Source organism: Schistocerca americana, chromosome 3, assembly GCF_021461395.2.
Source record: "Schistocerca americana isolate TAMUIC-IGC-003095 chromosome 3, iqSchAmer2.1, whole genome shotgun sequence".
Lineage (NCBI taxonomy): Eukaryota > Metazoa > Arthropoda > Insecta > Orthoptera > Acrididae > Schistocerca > Schistocerca americana.
Window position 1 is genome coordinate 935,826,127 of NC_060121.1, and position 16,960 is coordinate 935,843,086.

The window sequence follows — 16,960 nt, forward strand, 5'->3', positions numbered from 1 at the left end:
CAAAAAGCACCTGTTAATTGTTCCAGTTAAGTATCCGGCCCTTAGAGTCTGTCAGCCACAGTTCCTCCCGACACATCAATTCTAAAGCAAATGTATTGCGGGAAACATATAGCCAAGAATGGTAATAACAAATCACTCAGCTACAAAAATTTTCATAGGGAATTATTAACGAAAAAAAGGATTAATACAGATATTGAGCTTTCAAGGAAATAAATATTTGCACTGGCTGAATAATTTAGTTTCTTGAAATGATGGATAATTTTGAAATAATACACTGCAAAATAGCTGACAACAGCAGTAGCTTTCATAATTTACGATGGCTACTACATCTGGGTTACATAACATTGTATCATGTCTGCTGATGCAAATTTTACCCAAAATTACTGAATTTATCATGTCTGAGTCATTGTGTTTAATAATGTTGACAGGAACATTTTTAATACGATAAAACGTACTGTGAGTACCGTAACACTGAAATGAACACGATTCATAGACGTCGCAGGACACCAGCAGCTATATTTACAAATTTTGTTTTTAGATGAATTTAATTAGATCAGAAAATCATACTTTCAAACTAATGAAATTCTTTATGAAGCACTGTACACCAAGCGATCGACACACGATGATAATATAGAAGCGTAAACGATTTTTCTTTCAATATTTAGCTTGTTTATTGCCTGAATTCAAATTAAATGAAATTAAATAATAGGTTCAAATAAAAGAATACTTGGCTGAAGGATTGTTTTAATGGAAAGTATCTGTTAGTTTATTTAGATTTGCTCATGATTTTTTCAAAGGGACAACATTTTATTTAACTGTGTTAAATTCCCTTACATATTTATTGTAATTGGTCATGCAAATAGGAATTTTGGAATCAGGAACCTATCACAGGTAATAATGCAATAGGTTAAAAATGTAATATATCACTGAATGGGATTTACAATGCAAATTACTAATTACTGTTTGTATCCCTCTCCTAGACTCGTGGAGCTGCCGCCGTCGAATGTCGTAATCTTGTGGAGAGGTTGAAACTCCCTGGCAGATTAAAACTGTGTGCCGGACCGAGACTCGAACTCGGGACCTTTGCCTTTCGCGAGCAAGTGCTCTACCAACTGAGCTACCCAAGCACGACTCACGCCCCGTCCTCAAAGCTTTACTTCTGCCAGTACCTCGTCTCCTACCTTCCAAACTTTACAGAAGCTCTCCCGCGAACCTTCTCTGGAAACATCCCCCAGGCTGTGGCAAAGCCATGTCTCCGCAATATCCTTTCTTTCAGGAGTGTTAGTTCTGCTAGGTTTGCAGGAGAGCTTCCACCTCCAACTGCGCAACGCTACGCGCTGTTCACATCCAACTGCCCAACACTATACTAGCGAATATTCCAACAATGAGTCCAACCAGCCACAGACTGCACACAGCACAGTCAGTGATTTTCATACAGAGCGCTACGTGGCGTTACCAACATGAAAACTTGAGCCGCCAGCAGTTGTGGATGTGGGGAGAGAGAAGCCAGAGTTTTGAGATGTTAATATGAGCGGACGATCTGGACGTGTGTCCGTCAGAAAAAGGAAATTTGTAAAGATGGATGTCAGGAACTGATTTTGTGAGGTAAGTGATTCATGAAAGGTATAGGTTATTGGTAGTCACGGCCATTCTTTTGTAGGGATTATTGAAAGTCAGATTGCGTTGAGTTAAAATATTGTGTGTCAGTTTAGTGATGATCAGAATCAGTAAACAGAGAAATGTCTGAGTATGTTGAGGTTTACTAAGCTGTTTCTGTATAAAATAACGTAAGAGTTTTTCCAGCAATGTCATTCTTAATTTTCTAAGGGGACGTTTCAACTGTAAAACTGTAGTAGGGGAATAGGTAAATGAATAAGTGTTGTTGTGGTCTTCAGTCCTGAGACTGGCTTGATGCAGCTCTCCATGCTACTCTATCCTGTGCAAGCTTCTTCATCTCCCAGTATTTACTGCAACCTACATCTTTCTGAATCTGCTTAGTGTATTCATCTCTTGGTCTCCCTCTATGATTTTTACCCTCCACGCTGCCCTCCAATACTAAATTGGTGATCCCTTGATGCCTCAGAACATGTCCTACCAAACAACACCTTCTTCTAGTCAAGTTGTGCCACAAATTTCTCTTCCCTCCAATTCTGTTCAATACATCCTCATTAGTTATGTGGTCTACCCATCTAATCTTCAGCATTCTTCTGTAGCACCACTTTTCGAAAGCTCCTATTCTCTTCTTGTCCAAACTATTTATCGTCTATGTTTCACTTCCATACATGGCTACACTCCTTACAAATACTTTCAGAAACGACTTCCTGACACTTAAATCTACACTCGATGTTAACAAATTTCTCTTCTTCAGAAACGCTTTCCTTGCCATTGCCAGTCTACATTTTATATCCTCTCTACTTCGACCATCATCAGTTATTTTGCTCCCCAAATAGCAAAACTCAGTTACTACTTTAAGTGTCTCATTTCCTAATCTAATTCACTCATCATCACCAGACTTCATTCGACTACATTCCATTATCCTCGTTTTGCTTTTGTTGATGTTCATCTTATATCCTCCTTTCAAGACACTGTCCATTCCGTTCAACTGCTCTTCCAAGTCCTTTGCTGTCTATGACAGAATTACAATGTCCTCGGCGAACAAATAAAGAAGTGAACATGTATTTTATATAAAATTTATTTGAAGAAGACAACGGAGAAGTAGACAAAAAACGAACTAGGCGTTTCTAGAGCGGCTTTCCAACATAGTCCCACACGTCCACACTCAGCGGTAGAAGTATGGGTAGGGGAAGGCGGAGTAGGCGCTGACGGCGGGGTAGCCGAAGGCGCTGTAGGCGTAGGGGGCGGCGTAGGCGTAGTAGGCCTCGGCGCCCTTCAGGGTCTCCTTGGCCTTCTCCTGGGCGAACACAGCCGCCACCAGCAGCACCATCAGCAGAGAGCACATCTGCAAACACAGAACACACCCTGTAGCAGCAGCCGAGTTACGTAGAGGGTACCAGTAAACCTAATTGACTCGTTAATGATTCTTGTCAGAGGGTGAAAGATTGGGCCTTGGGGAAGGGGATAGTAAGTTTTGTTTACTGTTGTATTTATCCAGTCTGTAGCCACTGTCAGGTGTATTACAATACAGGATGTAACAGGCATAAGTGCAAATATTTTTATATGTGGTATTCTAATGTGCTGTTTGTTTTTCTCTGCATCGAATAGTCTTCCCGTAAAAACGCCACAGAATTTATTACCTGATGTTGTCTGCACGGTCGTACCTGTACCACTAAGTGGACTACCCCTGTCAGATAGGCTCACCATTGTTTTTCTCTGCATCGAATAGTCTTCCCGTAATAACATCACAGAATTTATTACCTGACGTTGTCTGCACGGTCGTACCTGCACCACCAAGTGGACTACCCCTGTAAGATAGGCTCACCATTCTGTGTCCCTGCATCACCACTTCAACATCTGACCTAATCCCCAGCGGAAAATAAGCATTAATGCCTTGCTCTTGCCACATGCACTTAGATGTACTACGCAACCTAAAAACATGTAATGGCTCTAATTATTAGTCTGCAGCCGGCCGTTGTGGCCGAGCGGTTCTAGGCGCTTCAGTCCGGAACCGCTCTGCTGGTACAGTCGCAGGTTCGAATCCTGCCTCGGGCATGAATGTGTGTGCTGTCTTTAGGTTAGGTTTGCGTAGTCTAGGGGATTGATGACCTCAGATGTTAAGTCCCATAGTGCTTAGAGCCATTTGAGCCATTAGTCTGCATATGACGTAAATAATGAATAATGTTCTACAGTGCATGGTTCTCAGTCGCCAATAGAACTATCTGAACTGTGAAATATTCCTTGTGTCAAGCAAGAAGACGGAATATCATCATTCTTGTTCATTGTAATAACACAGGAAGTAACAGGCGAAGCAGATGAGGGAATCAGAGTAGGAATACAAATGAATGTACAGGCCTTTGCGAAAGATGTAGCGTTAATTGTTGAAAATCTAGATGACCTAAAAATAATGACAAAATCTAGTTCAAAAAGCAAAGGCATTTAGATTAGAGGTATGATGAGAAAACAGGACTCATGACGTGAGCCGAAATTACAAGACAAAAAGGCGTGAAACCATGCATAGTGATGACCACGTGTTTGAAGACAGAGAAGAGTTTAAATATATGTGAGTCGGAGTAAATAATAGAAATGATGAGAAATAAGAAGTACAAGCGAGAATATGAGCGGCATCAAGAGCATCACATTCAGTTAATAAACTACTTTCGTCCAAAATTTTATCAAGAGGAACCAAAGTAAGGATATCCGAAACTAGAAACAGAACAGTATTACGATATGGGACATAAATATGGAGAACAGATAATTACACAGAGAGAAAGAAAATGTTGCGGAAGATATTTGGACCAAATTATGACGGAGGAAAATGGGGAAGAAGAAAGAGCAGCCAGCTCAGGGAGTATACTAATGAACCAGCCATGTTGCAGAAGCCAAGACAAGGAGGCTGACCTTGTCACCGCCCTCGCGGCTCCTCCCGTCGGGGGTTCGAGTCCTCCCTCGGGCACAGGTGTGTGTGTCGTCTTTAGTGAAAGTTAGTTTAAGTTAGATTAAGTAGTGCGTAAGCTTAGGGACCGATGGCCTCAGCAGTTTCGTCCCATAAGACCTTAAGACAATTAAAAAAAACAAAAAATAAAACAGCCTGAGATTGTCCGGGCACTTCTGTGGAAGAGAGAAGCAATCAAGATTGAGAGAAACGTCGGAGACAAAACTCAAAGGGCGGAAGCCTTTAGGCAGACCGGATGTAAGATAGATGTACTAGGTGGCCACGGATCTCTTCACATACTAAGAGGAAGGTAAGAAGATGTCAAAGAAAGAACGCCGCGGAAGGGGCTGCTTGATGATGCCAAAAACCGACTGCGGTTTCTGGGACCAGGCGAGTAAGAATAAGAAAGTATCTGTAAAACGTGCTTGTACAGTGAATTGTTGTATGTTTTTGCAGATTATTGCAATATATGGAGCAGGATGGGAGGAACTCATTGCCAGACGATAATATACGTCTGTCGTACGTAGGGTACAGACGCATTTGATGTCACATACGGTAGCAAAACCACCGACATTTTCTTATGCTAGACGATTGTGTACTGTTTTCCAAGCCAGAGAGCCACCAATTTTGATGCAACAGGCAGTCGTTAGTTAAAAAACATAAATTGTTTACGGAAAAATCCGTTACATGCATTCGTCATCCAAGACCTCGTGCTGCCAGAAATATTCATTTCCCACCATTGCTTGCTTATCTCAAAATACTGTTTAAGACCGGATAGCATCTGCATACTTTTTCCGCTAAAAGTTCTTTCATACTGCGTAGAACCTAGCGTATCGAATATGAACCGATAACTACCAGAAATCGGGATTTGGGAGTGCTGATGACATAAGCAGAAGATGGATTGTGGATCGCAACGCAGCTAATCGATTTGTAATGGTGCTTGTTACCGCACTGACAAATTACAACGAAATCTGAAACATTAATGGTTAACAGCGAAAGTTTCGTGTTTAGAAACGAAAACTGTTGTATCCTGTTCGTGTGCCTGCCATCCGACAGTGGCTCCTGCGGTGCAAGCAACTCGTGTTGCAAAATAGTGCGTTGTAGATCAATACTATACCGCTCCCTGTGTGGTTGTAGCAAACAAAATCTTTGATTGTAACTGTTAAACGAGGACTTATCTATCTATAGCTTGTAACGATACAGCCTTCCCCAAAATTCATATGAAATGTCTGATTCCACCTTCTTTTTATATGCATCCGGATAGTTATTGGACAATTCAGTGCTTCCTAAGGCCTTGTATGTATGTCTTTATGTATATCATTCTGTCGTATTTGATAAAAAACTTGATATTCATTGCGAAGGCGTACGTAATGTTCTAGAAGATCGTTCGTTGTCATTGTTATCAAGAGATTGTTGTCATTAACAAAATTCCGTACAAATGCTGGATTCAATGTATAATAAATAAATAAGAGGGATAAATATTTGGCAGAAAACATTAAAATGCTGCGAAAGTGTTGGCCAGCACCTCTATATACCATAATTACAATTGAGTAACGAGTTAACACAGAAAACACCTTTATCTTAAGTAACAGCTTAAAAGTTACTACCAATGTATTTTCATTTGTTATTTATTTTTATGTCTTCCTCTGCAATCAATTGTCCTTGTAATTACATTTCTAATTAACTCTCCAATTGTTTACATCTCACAGTTTTGCAATTTCAGAATTTGACATTCGTATGCAGTCGGCTAAAGCACAAGATTTGTAATACCATTACCTGTTACTAACAAAATCCGAAATGAAATTAATTACATAACTAAAATAATACGAGAAACATTATTGTAATTAAAGTTCAGAATGATTTTGTTATGGAAAACTGAAGATATTACTAGAAAAGATTGTTATTGAAATATTGTATTTTATACCTTATTAGACTGTAACATCAGTTTCTTTACGTTTTGTAAATTTTAATTGCAAACATTGATATTGTAGAAATTTAATAATGCTTTATTTTGGAATTTATTGTTAAAATCCTATATAAATCGATACAGCGAGACTGCGAGTTTGTTGTTGAGTTGTTGTTGTTGAGTCTGCTTGAGAGTCTGTTGGTCAAAGAGATCAGTGATGTCTGAATGGCTCTGAGCACTATGGGACTTAACTTCTGAGGTCATCAGTCCCCTAGAACTTAGAACTTCTTAAACCTAACTAACCTAAGGACATCACACACATCCATGCCCGAGGCAGGATTCGAACCTGCGACCGTAGCAGTCGCGCAGTCACAGACTGTAGCGCCTAGAACCGCTCGGCCACCCCAGCCGGCTGTGATGTCTGAGAAGTGCTTTGTTTAAACGTGTCTGTTGTCAATAAATAATGAGAAGTTGCAAATGTATGTTCTTTCATCAAAATGAACTCCAGGAAAAAGTTAATAAACTCTAAGTAACGATTAAGAAAACTGTAGCATCGTTACAAACTGCTTATCAGCGTAGTTGGGTGGTAAACGCTACGATGTCGACTACACGAAGTCCTACTCTTACCATGATCGTGGCCATAGTCATCATCATCATCATCATCATCATCCTCATTAGCAGGATGCGGAATATCTAGACGGCTCGTGAAAATTTGTACCTAATGATAAAAAAATTGTCATGCAGTCTTTTTTTGTACTCTCGGAGGATGTCTCACCGTAATCCAAGAAGGAGATGAAACTGAGAGACACACCACGCTTTTCACTTAAGTCAGGACACCATAGACTGTCAACTCATTCGGACAGTCGGTGGTGGTGTAGACTTCTGAATTTTCTGTGAATCTGGCTTTACTGATAAGTTTAAAAGCGCCATGCACAGACCGACTAAGATAACCGTTCACTGTGTGTACTCCGTCCAGGACTAGTATGGAAGAGTGCAATAAACAGCACCATTTGACAGATTTCTTAATCCGTACGTTGATCTGTGGAATATAAATGTTCCTTTACAGACGTGGTAGACTGGTATGTAGCAATTTCTCTGATTGACTATCTTCACCACCTTAGAGAATAAATCAGATGACGAAACAGCTACTGAATTGTAATAGTGTTTCGTTCAGGAGCATTGTGGGTAGGTTCTGTCTGCGGTTCAAGATGTGGTAAAAAATAACGTCAGTAGATTTCCGAAAAGCTTGCATCAACATTGCGTCTATACTCCACAAGACGCCTTACAGTGTGTGGTAGAGGCTAATTCCGTACGACATACATCCACCCCGCCCCCCCCCCCCCCCCGCCCCCTCTCATCACCATTTGTATTTCCACTTGCGAACGGCATGTGGGAAGAACCGTCTTCGGCAACCTTGCATATGAATTCGAATCTTCTCTTTTACAAAAAATGGTTCAAATTACTCTAAGCACTATGGGACTTAACATCTGAGGTCATCAGTCCCCTAGACTTAGAACTACTTAAACCTAACCAACCTAAGGACACCACACACATCCATTCCCGAGGCAGGATTCGAACCTGCGACCGTAGCAGGAGCGCGGTTCCGGACTGAAGAACCTAGAACCTCTCGGCCACAGCGGCCGGCTTCTCTTTTACATTCATGGTCTTTCCGTGAGACATGCACTATCTAGCATTTGTAGACTTAGAGAAAGGTTTTGACAATGTTGACTGGAATACTCACTTTCAGATTCTGAAGGTGGCAGGGGTAAAATACAGGGAGGGAAAGGCTATTTACAATTTGTACAGAAACCAGATGGCAGTTATAAGAGTCGGGGGACTTGAAGGGGAAGCAGTGGTTGGGAAGGGAGTGAGACAGGGTTGTCGCCTCTCCCCGATGTTATTCAGTCTGTATATTGAGCGAGCAGTAAAGGAAACAAAAGAAAAATTCGGAGAAGAACTAAAAACTTTGAGGTTCACCGATGACGTAATTCTGTCAGAGACAGCAAAGGACCTGGAAGAGCAGCTGAACGGAATGGACAGTGTCTTAAAGGAGGATATAAGATGAACATCAACAAAAGCAAAAGAGGATAATGGAATGTACTCGAATTAAATCGGGTGATGCTGCGGGAATTAGATTAGGGAATGAGACGCTTAAAGTAGTAAATGAGTTTTGCTATTTGAGGAGCAAAGTAACTGATGATGGTCGAAGTAGAGAGGATATAAAATGTAGACTGGCAAGGGCAAGGAAAGCCTTTCTGAAGAAGAGAAATTTGTTAACATCGAGTATAGATTTAAGTGTCAGGAAGTCGTTTCTGAAAGTATTTGTATGGAATGTAGCCATTTATGAAAGTGAAACGTGGACGGTAAATAGTTTAGACAAGAAGAGAGTAGAAGCTTTCGAAATGTGGTGCTACAGAAGAATGCTGAAGATTAGTTGGGTAGATCACATAACTAATGACGAGGTACTGAATAGAATTGGGAGAAGAGAAATTTGTGGCTTATCTCGACTAGAAGAAGGGATCAGTTGGTAGAACATGTTCTGAGACATCAAGGGATCACCAATTTGGTATTGGAGGGCAGCGTGGAGGGTAAAAATCATAGAGGGAGACCAAGAGATGAATACACTAAACAGATTCAGAAGGACGTAGATTGCAATAGGTACTGGGAGATGAAGAAGCTTGCACAGGATAGAGTAGCATGGATAGCTGCATCAAACCAGTCTCTGGACTGAAGACCACAACAACAACAATGCACTATCTGATCAAAAGAATGAGGACACCTACACTTGCTGCAGTGTGTATCTATCCTTCCCCTTTATGACGGCTTGTCCACAAACCATTGCTTACAGATGCTGCTTATGATAGGGTGATTGTCTCTGAACTGTTCCTCTACTATATGCAGTAAACTGTTCTGTAAAATTTGTTCATATCCTTCCGTGTTTAGCATTTTATTAAGCACAATAAGGAGACCACACCGTTACCCCGAAGACACCACGATACCGTAACACACACTCCTTCGAATTGTACTACTGGCATTACACATGATGGCAAGTAATGTTCTTCTGGCATTCGCCAAATCAAAATTCGTTCATCGCTGCCACACTGTATAGCGTGATTCAGCAGTCCAAATCGCTCCTTTCCAGTCATCCGCTGTCAGATGGGGTCGCACGTTGTATCACCTCGAGCGTCGTGTAGCACTGAGTACAGAAATGTGTGACTCATGAGGAGCTGCTTGATCACTGTGTACCATTCTTTTTAACTCCCTACGCACAAGCTCGTGCTGTCTGGACTGCAGGCAGCACTTTGGAACTCACGAGAGTTTCCTTCCGCTGATTTGATGTCATTTTTCACAACCACCGTTGGCAGCGCTCGGCAATCCCTGCCGTCATAACAGGAGTTGTGCCTCGTTTTGGCTTAGTTTTGAAGTATGTAGCAGGTAATTCACATTCAGCGACGCATGTGTCTATAATTCGCAAGATACCGTTACAGTGCTGTGCTTTGCGGAGCGCTGTCGTAAGTAGGTCCGTTTCTTCTTTAGTTCGCATATGGTACGAGAGAAAACCCACTATTAACACACTCTTGTAGTGACGTCTCTGTTGTCTTGTGCTATGAATTTTATACGAAATTTACGATGTAACGTACTGTTCTCCTTGCTGGGATGTTTCGGACTTAAATACCCCTTGACAGCACAGTTGTTTAATATTTAAGTGCTCTAGCTTGTCGCTGTGTGCATCATATCAGCGACCAAACAGCTACGAGTACATACCCATGATGTTGCTTTTATCGCGTACAGGGTGACAAAAATGAAACTGACCTAGCTCTTTTCCGGATTTTGTATTCTATTGTATGTTAACCGGGGGCCTAGAAACGACGGAGAGGCTCCGTCCCTGCCGCAGCCGCAGTGGTCCACAACCTCACGACGACTACCGCACGCGTACGTGGAGAACTTGTTTGCACAGCAATCGCCGACATAGTGTAGCTGAGGCGGAACAAGGGGAAACAGCCAGCATTCACCGTGGCAGATGGAAAACCGCCTAAAAACCATCCACAGACTGGCCGGCTCACCGGACCTCGACACATGTCCGCCCGGCGGATTCTTGCCGGGGACCAGGCGCTCCTTCCCAGTCCGGAAAGCCGTGCGTTAGACCGCACGGCCAACCGGGCGAGCTTTTTCGGATTTAGTTGCAACATTATCTAAGTAGCAAAGAATTCATTAGGCAACACGTTCTAACATTACAAAACATTCTTCCGGTGGAAGGTTGTTTGCCGAAAAGTATGACAAATTGTAGATTGTAATCATGTGTAAGATCATTATAAAAAAGGATCTCCACCTTTACTCTTAAACTTTTCTTTGGTTTTACATGATTGAAAGCTGTTAGACAAACTACACTTGTTAAGTAGTGCCAGTTTTTAGATAAGATATCGGTATGTTTGAATATTTACTTTTTCATTTTTTCAGATGAGTCTGGGTCAGCCTACCGGATACTTGAAAAACCGCTGAATAACGTCCATACTGTCATCTCTGAAAGTTGATTACCCTTGCAGAAATTCTACTGATGGAGGTATCAGAACGGTTTTAGCTTGTAGGTTTCGACTCGGTCGTTTCCGGAGCAGGGTACCTTACCTAAGACTGTTTTATTTATCTCTATAAAATTTCCTCGGTGTTCATGTTTGAACTCGGGCTTTCGAAGATATGCACCAATTTCTGCTCAGGGGCTTATTTCTGGGAACGAAGTGTTTGTGTACGTCTCCTTAACTTACCATATTTGTGGAGTGACTTCCCCTATGGCTAGATTTGCGTCCGATGTGGGAATCGGAGAAGAAAGCATTTTCTAGCACCCAGCCCCAGGCTCCGTTAACTCTATAGTCACTGCATGATTTAAATGTAGTAGTGTACGTACGATATTCTACAGCTTTCTAAATTACAAAGTCCTTATAAGATGAGTTATAAGATTTTCGAATTTTCAGAGGAGTTCTTATATCCTATTGGAAGCCTTTGTTTCGCTGTCGCTGAATTTCCCAAGTTTCTGTACTTAAACGACTTTTATGTCCAATACAGGGCTCAGACACGTTTCGTACTGCATACCCTAAGTACTTTTTGTGACATGTACATCATCTGTTGAAAGCGCTATGTATAAAAAAAGGCAGTGTTCAACTGAAAGCAGCATTTATATTATCTTCCGCGGCCGACGAAACAATGATGTGATATCATATTTAACTAGTATGGATACCATTTTTTGCAGGTATGCGGCAATCGGGAGCTGGATTATAAACGAAAACCAGTGTTTATCGTCCAGGCGAGGTCATTACAGATGGAGCACAAGTTTGGATTGAGAAAGGCTGAGAAAGGCTGAGAAAGGACATTGGCTGTGTCCTTTATAAAGAAACAGCCCCGTCATTTAAATAAGATCACTCGGGGAAAAGACAGGAAAACCTAAAAATGGGTGGCCATACGGGGATCTCAATCACCGTCTTCCCGGATGCGAGCCCAGTGCCTTTCCATTGCGCCACGTCGCTCCGTCGTAGAATGGAATAAATGCCGTTGTACTATAGTATTCGGATAGCTGAATCATTCGGTCTTTCATTAACAATGAACGTGGATATAATCTAGTGCGATTTATATGAGTTTTTTTTCTGAAAATCTACTTCAAATATTCTGATAATGACTGCACATTATCGTCATCTGAATCTATCTTAGTTCTATGTGTTGAGCACGGTACAGGACACAGCTTGAAGACACAGAAAAAATTTTGTACGTAGCTGCGGTCGCTACTTACTCCGTACCCAGATTTATAGTTTTTCGAACATGTACTTGAAGAAAATCGTTCCTGAAACACTGAAACAGGTTATGTAATTTAAATGGCACGATGACATATTGTAAAAAATAAAAATACAATTTACCGAAGAACTTTTCCAAAGCTTTTATCAAATAGCAAACGGAATGAAAGTATGTTTAGAATAAAAACATATGTGGCACATTTCCTAAAAATATCCAGACAGCGTATAAAATATGAACTAGAATCTCTTACAAATTCTTTTTAATGTTAATTTAACGCTAAATTGATTATATACAGCAGGGGTTCCCAACAAAGTTTTCTCGAGGACCCTCTCATCGAACATGATTGGTACCTTGTCATATCACAGCATCAAGTACCTAAAAAAGCCAAATTAAGAGTCTTAGAAATAAACATTGACATATTCATTATTGAAAAAATATGCAGGAAGCGGCCAAGATAAAAAATTTGTCATCATACGAAATATATTTAATATATTTTTTATTCTAATAGCATCTTGCGGGCCTCCCTGGCATAGCTCGCGGACCCCTGGTGGTCCGCGGACCACCTGTTGGAAACCACTGATATACAGCATATGCTGTTTCTCCCACTGGTACAAGAATAGTTAAATTCTTGAGGAAGAAAGATAAGGCCGTCCGTAAGAGCAACATAGTGGTCTCAGATGCTGTTGTCTTCAGTGCGAAGACCGGTTCGATGCTGCTTACTACGCTGCCGCATCGTGTACAGGCTGCTTCATCTACAAATAACTACTGTAACCTACATCCACCTGAATGCATTTACTGTATTCATATCTTGGCCTCCTTCTACAATTTATACACCCCACACTTCCCTCCAATACTAAACTGATAATTTCTTGATGCCTCAGAACATATCCTATCAACCTATCGTAACCTAAATCCATCTGAAACTCGTTGCTGTACTCATATCTTGGCCTCCCTTTACAACTTTTACACCCCACACTTCTCTCCAGTACTAAACTGACAATTTCTTGATGGCTCAAAACGTGTCCTAGCAACCGATCGCTTCTTTTAATCAAATTGTGGTTCAAATTTCTTTTCATCCTTATTCGATTCAGTATCTCGTCATTAGTTATGTGATCTGCCCATCTAGTCTTAAGAATTCTTCTAGAGGACCACATTTCAAAAGCTTCTGCTCTCTTCTGGCCTGAACTGCCTGTCATCCATGTTTCACTTCTATACAAGGCTACACTTCAGGCAAATACTTTCAGAAAAGACTTCCTATCACTTATAATTTATATTCGGTGTAAAAAAATTCCTGTATTTCTGAAAAGATTTTCTTATTATAGCCAGTCTGCATTTTACACCCACTTTACTTCGGCTATCATCGGTTAATTTATTTTCTCGCGTCCGGAAAAATTTTAAAGTTTTTAAACCCAACATCGGGCCAAGTCCAATACCTCTTTCTTATCAAACCCGTGGGGCAGCTGAAAGCTGGTAGAAGATGTCCCACGCTCTGAACTTCAGCGTAGTCGCCTTTGTTGTTTGCTTCGTCTTTTAGGTCCCATTTAATTAGATTTGTTTTGACAGGCGCTACGCGTGTTCTGATGGTATTCAGTGTCATCCAAATCTTTCAGCTTGATGTACTACCGATGAGCATCTCTTGTGAGCCAGGGTAATCCTTCGGGGGTTCATATAGCTCGATACTAAGGAATCTCTTGCGCGGTTTAAGTCTGGTAGGTTCTCATGATGCGCTCGTCGAGATTCTATTTATATTTTTCTTTGTTTTCATGTGCAGCTCTTCGGGATTCAGTGTCTGAGAATCTGACCGCTTTATGTAGCTTCCTAAGTGAAGTGGGTTTCATGCACGCTATTCTTAGCCTGCACATGTTTAGGCTTGTACTGACTTTTTTGACACGTGCGGCAATGAAGCGTACGGGACACGCATATTCCGCAGTGGAAAACCAAAATGCTTGGACAGCTATTCTTAATATAGTTGGTCTGGCTCCGCATTTACTATTCGAAAGCTATTCGAAAGTTGCCTCAAGATGTTGTTCCTGGAGGCAGTCTTTCGGCAGGTCTTTTCGCAATGATATATGTATGTCAGTGATCTGCCCAACACGACACCTAGGTATGTTGTTTTGTCCCTACGTTCCAGCTTATCATCAGTTATTATGCTACCTCAATAGGAGAACTGAACTATTACTTTTAGCATCTTATTTGCTAATCTGATTCCCTCTGCGGCACCTGATTTAATTCGATTACATTCCATTACTCTTGTTAATTCTGTTGATATTCAGAAAACTTTTCAAGATACCGCCCATGTTGATCAACTAGCCGGCCGAAGTGGCCGTGCGGTTAAAGGCGCTGCAGTCTGGAACCGCAAGACCGCTACGGTCGCAGGTTCGAATCCTGCCTCGGGCATGGATGTTTGTGATGTCTTTAGGTTAGTTAGGTTTAACTAGTTCTAAGTTCTAGGGGACTAATGACCTCAGCAGTTGAGTCCCATAGTGCTCAGAGCCATTTGAACCATTTTTGATCAACCGCTCTTCCAAGTCCTTTGCTGATTCTTACAGAATTACAATGTTTCTGGCAACCCGCTAAGTTCTTATTTATTCACTCTGAACTTCAATTCCTTCTCCATGTATTTCTTTGGTTTCCCTGACTGCTTTCTTATTGTACAGACTGCATAACATCGGGGTAGGCTGCTCTCACTCCATTCTCAACTACAGCTTTCCTTTCAAGTCCTTCGGCTCTGATAACTGCAGTCAGGTTTTGTACAAAGCTGTATATAACATTCCGCTCCCTGCTTTTTTTTTTATCTCTGCTAGTTTCAGAGTTTCAAAGAGTCTCTTTCAGTCAGCACTGTCAAAAGCTTCCTCTAAATCTACAAGTCCTACAAGCATAGGTTCGTTTTTTCTTAACCTGTCGCCTAAGATAAGTTGCAGGGCCAGTATTGTCTCGCGTGTTCCTAAATTTCTCCGGAACCCAAATTCCCTGAGGTCAGCATCTGCCCGTTTTTCCATTCTTCTGTATATAATTCATGTCAGAATTTTGCAACCACGACTAATTAAACAGATAGTTTGGTAATATTCACTCATATGAGCACATTATAGAAATCAAAGAATCCTAGTTTCATTTTATATTGTAATCACTTGAAGTTAGAATGGAGATCCATCGGAATGAATGGTATCGAGTAAAAGCAGTGTTTCATTCTCTCCCTCTCCGAATTAAGATTTTCGGTCCTGATCGAACTTCCACAGCCATACTATATTCATCATAACTCTCTTCAGTCGGCTTGGCAATCCAGTATAAATTCGACGTTGGTATTTGTCGTTTTCGAAAAATGGTTCTAATGGCTCTGAGCACTATAGAATTTAACATCTGAGGTCATCAGTCCCCTAGAATTTAGAACTACTTAAACTTAACTAACCTAAGGACATCACACATATCCAAGTCCGAGGCAGGATTCGAACCTGCGACCATAGTGGTCGCGCGGTTCCAGACTGAAGCGCCTAGAATCGCTCGACCAAAACGGCCGGCGTCGGTTTCGAATATTTGAAAATAATCTTCTCTTTTTCAGCCTTGCACGTACTACGGTTGTTGTGTCCGCACAATATTTTTTTCCTTAATATTAAATCGTATGAGAAGTTTGGGTGACATTTATCCAGGCGTTCCAGAATTATCCTTACGTGTCACTCCTCCCTCCCGATTTCTTCGTCCCCTCTCACTGTACTTGAGTTCTCCCTTTCCCTCTCGGAGAGTGTCCTGGTCTCATAGATCTTTTTTTTTTTAGATAATATGCAATCTATTGGTTAAAAGTACTCTAAAAATCCACAGTTATGCTTGACATGCCACCACTTCCTATAGAACCTCTCACCTCTAAAATTAATGTCTGTGCTGTCACCAGTTCGCCGACTAACGTCGAAAACTATTGATACTACAGTAATATATTTAGTTTTACCTATTTTTACTTGTCACGTCCTTCACACTCCCATCCGACTGTCTAAATGTGCTTGGAACGTCTTATCCCAACTGTTAATTTTTTAGCATACGAAGTTACATACAGGTAAGTGTCATATTTGATTGCAGTTGCTCCATGCATTCAAGAGATACGCTGGAAGGCACACACATACACATAGCCACTGTGGCAGAGCGGTTCTAGGCACTCCAATCCGCAATCGCTCGACTGCTACGGTCGCAGGTTCGAATCCTGCCTCGGGCATGCATGTGTGTGGTGTCCTTAGGTTAGTTAGGTTTAAGTAGTTTTAAGTTGTAGGGGACTGATGACCTCAGATGTTGAGTCCATAGTGCTCAGAGCCATTTGAACCATTTGTACACACACACACACACACACACACACACACACACACACACACACACACATCCCTTTTTGTATGTGTGATTTAGACAGGGGAGGACAACAGAGCGCCTAGCGCAGCAGAGATCGCCACTTACGAAAGCCTTCATGGTGACGTCGGTTGTCAGCGGCGGTGACAGCGATGTGACTGATGCCCCCTCGAGGCTACGGCGGCGTTTTATAGGGCTGTGCCGGCCTTGGTGGCTGCAAGTTTGGCGACGCGCGCCTCCCCTGGACAACGCCCGTTCCGCGTCAGCGTATGCGCCGTATGTGTTAACTTAGGCCCGACCCGGAGATTGTGAACGAGCGTTGGTGTCACGGCGCGCCTGGAGCCATAGGTCGATGTCCCCGGTCCCTGCCTTAACCGACGTCGTGCGGCGGTACGCCTTGCTTT

The 16,960-nt window shown here is 41.8% G+C and overlaps 1 long non-coding RNA gene across 1 annotated transcript; it reads right to left on the reverse strand.

Moving 5' to 3' along the window:
* Positions 1-2,676: 2,676 nt before the first annotated feature.
* On the reverse strand, positions 2,677-16,719 carry LOC124606947. The gene is made up of 2 exons (XR_006978751.1): positions 16,665-16,719; positions 2,677-2,959 (listed from the first exon to the last, which is right to left on the reverse strand). It is a non-coding gene; the product is annotated as an uncharacterized LOC124606947 (long non-coding RNA).
* Positions 16,720-16,960: the final 241 nt, after the last annotated feature.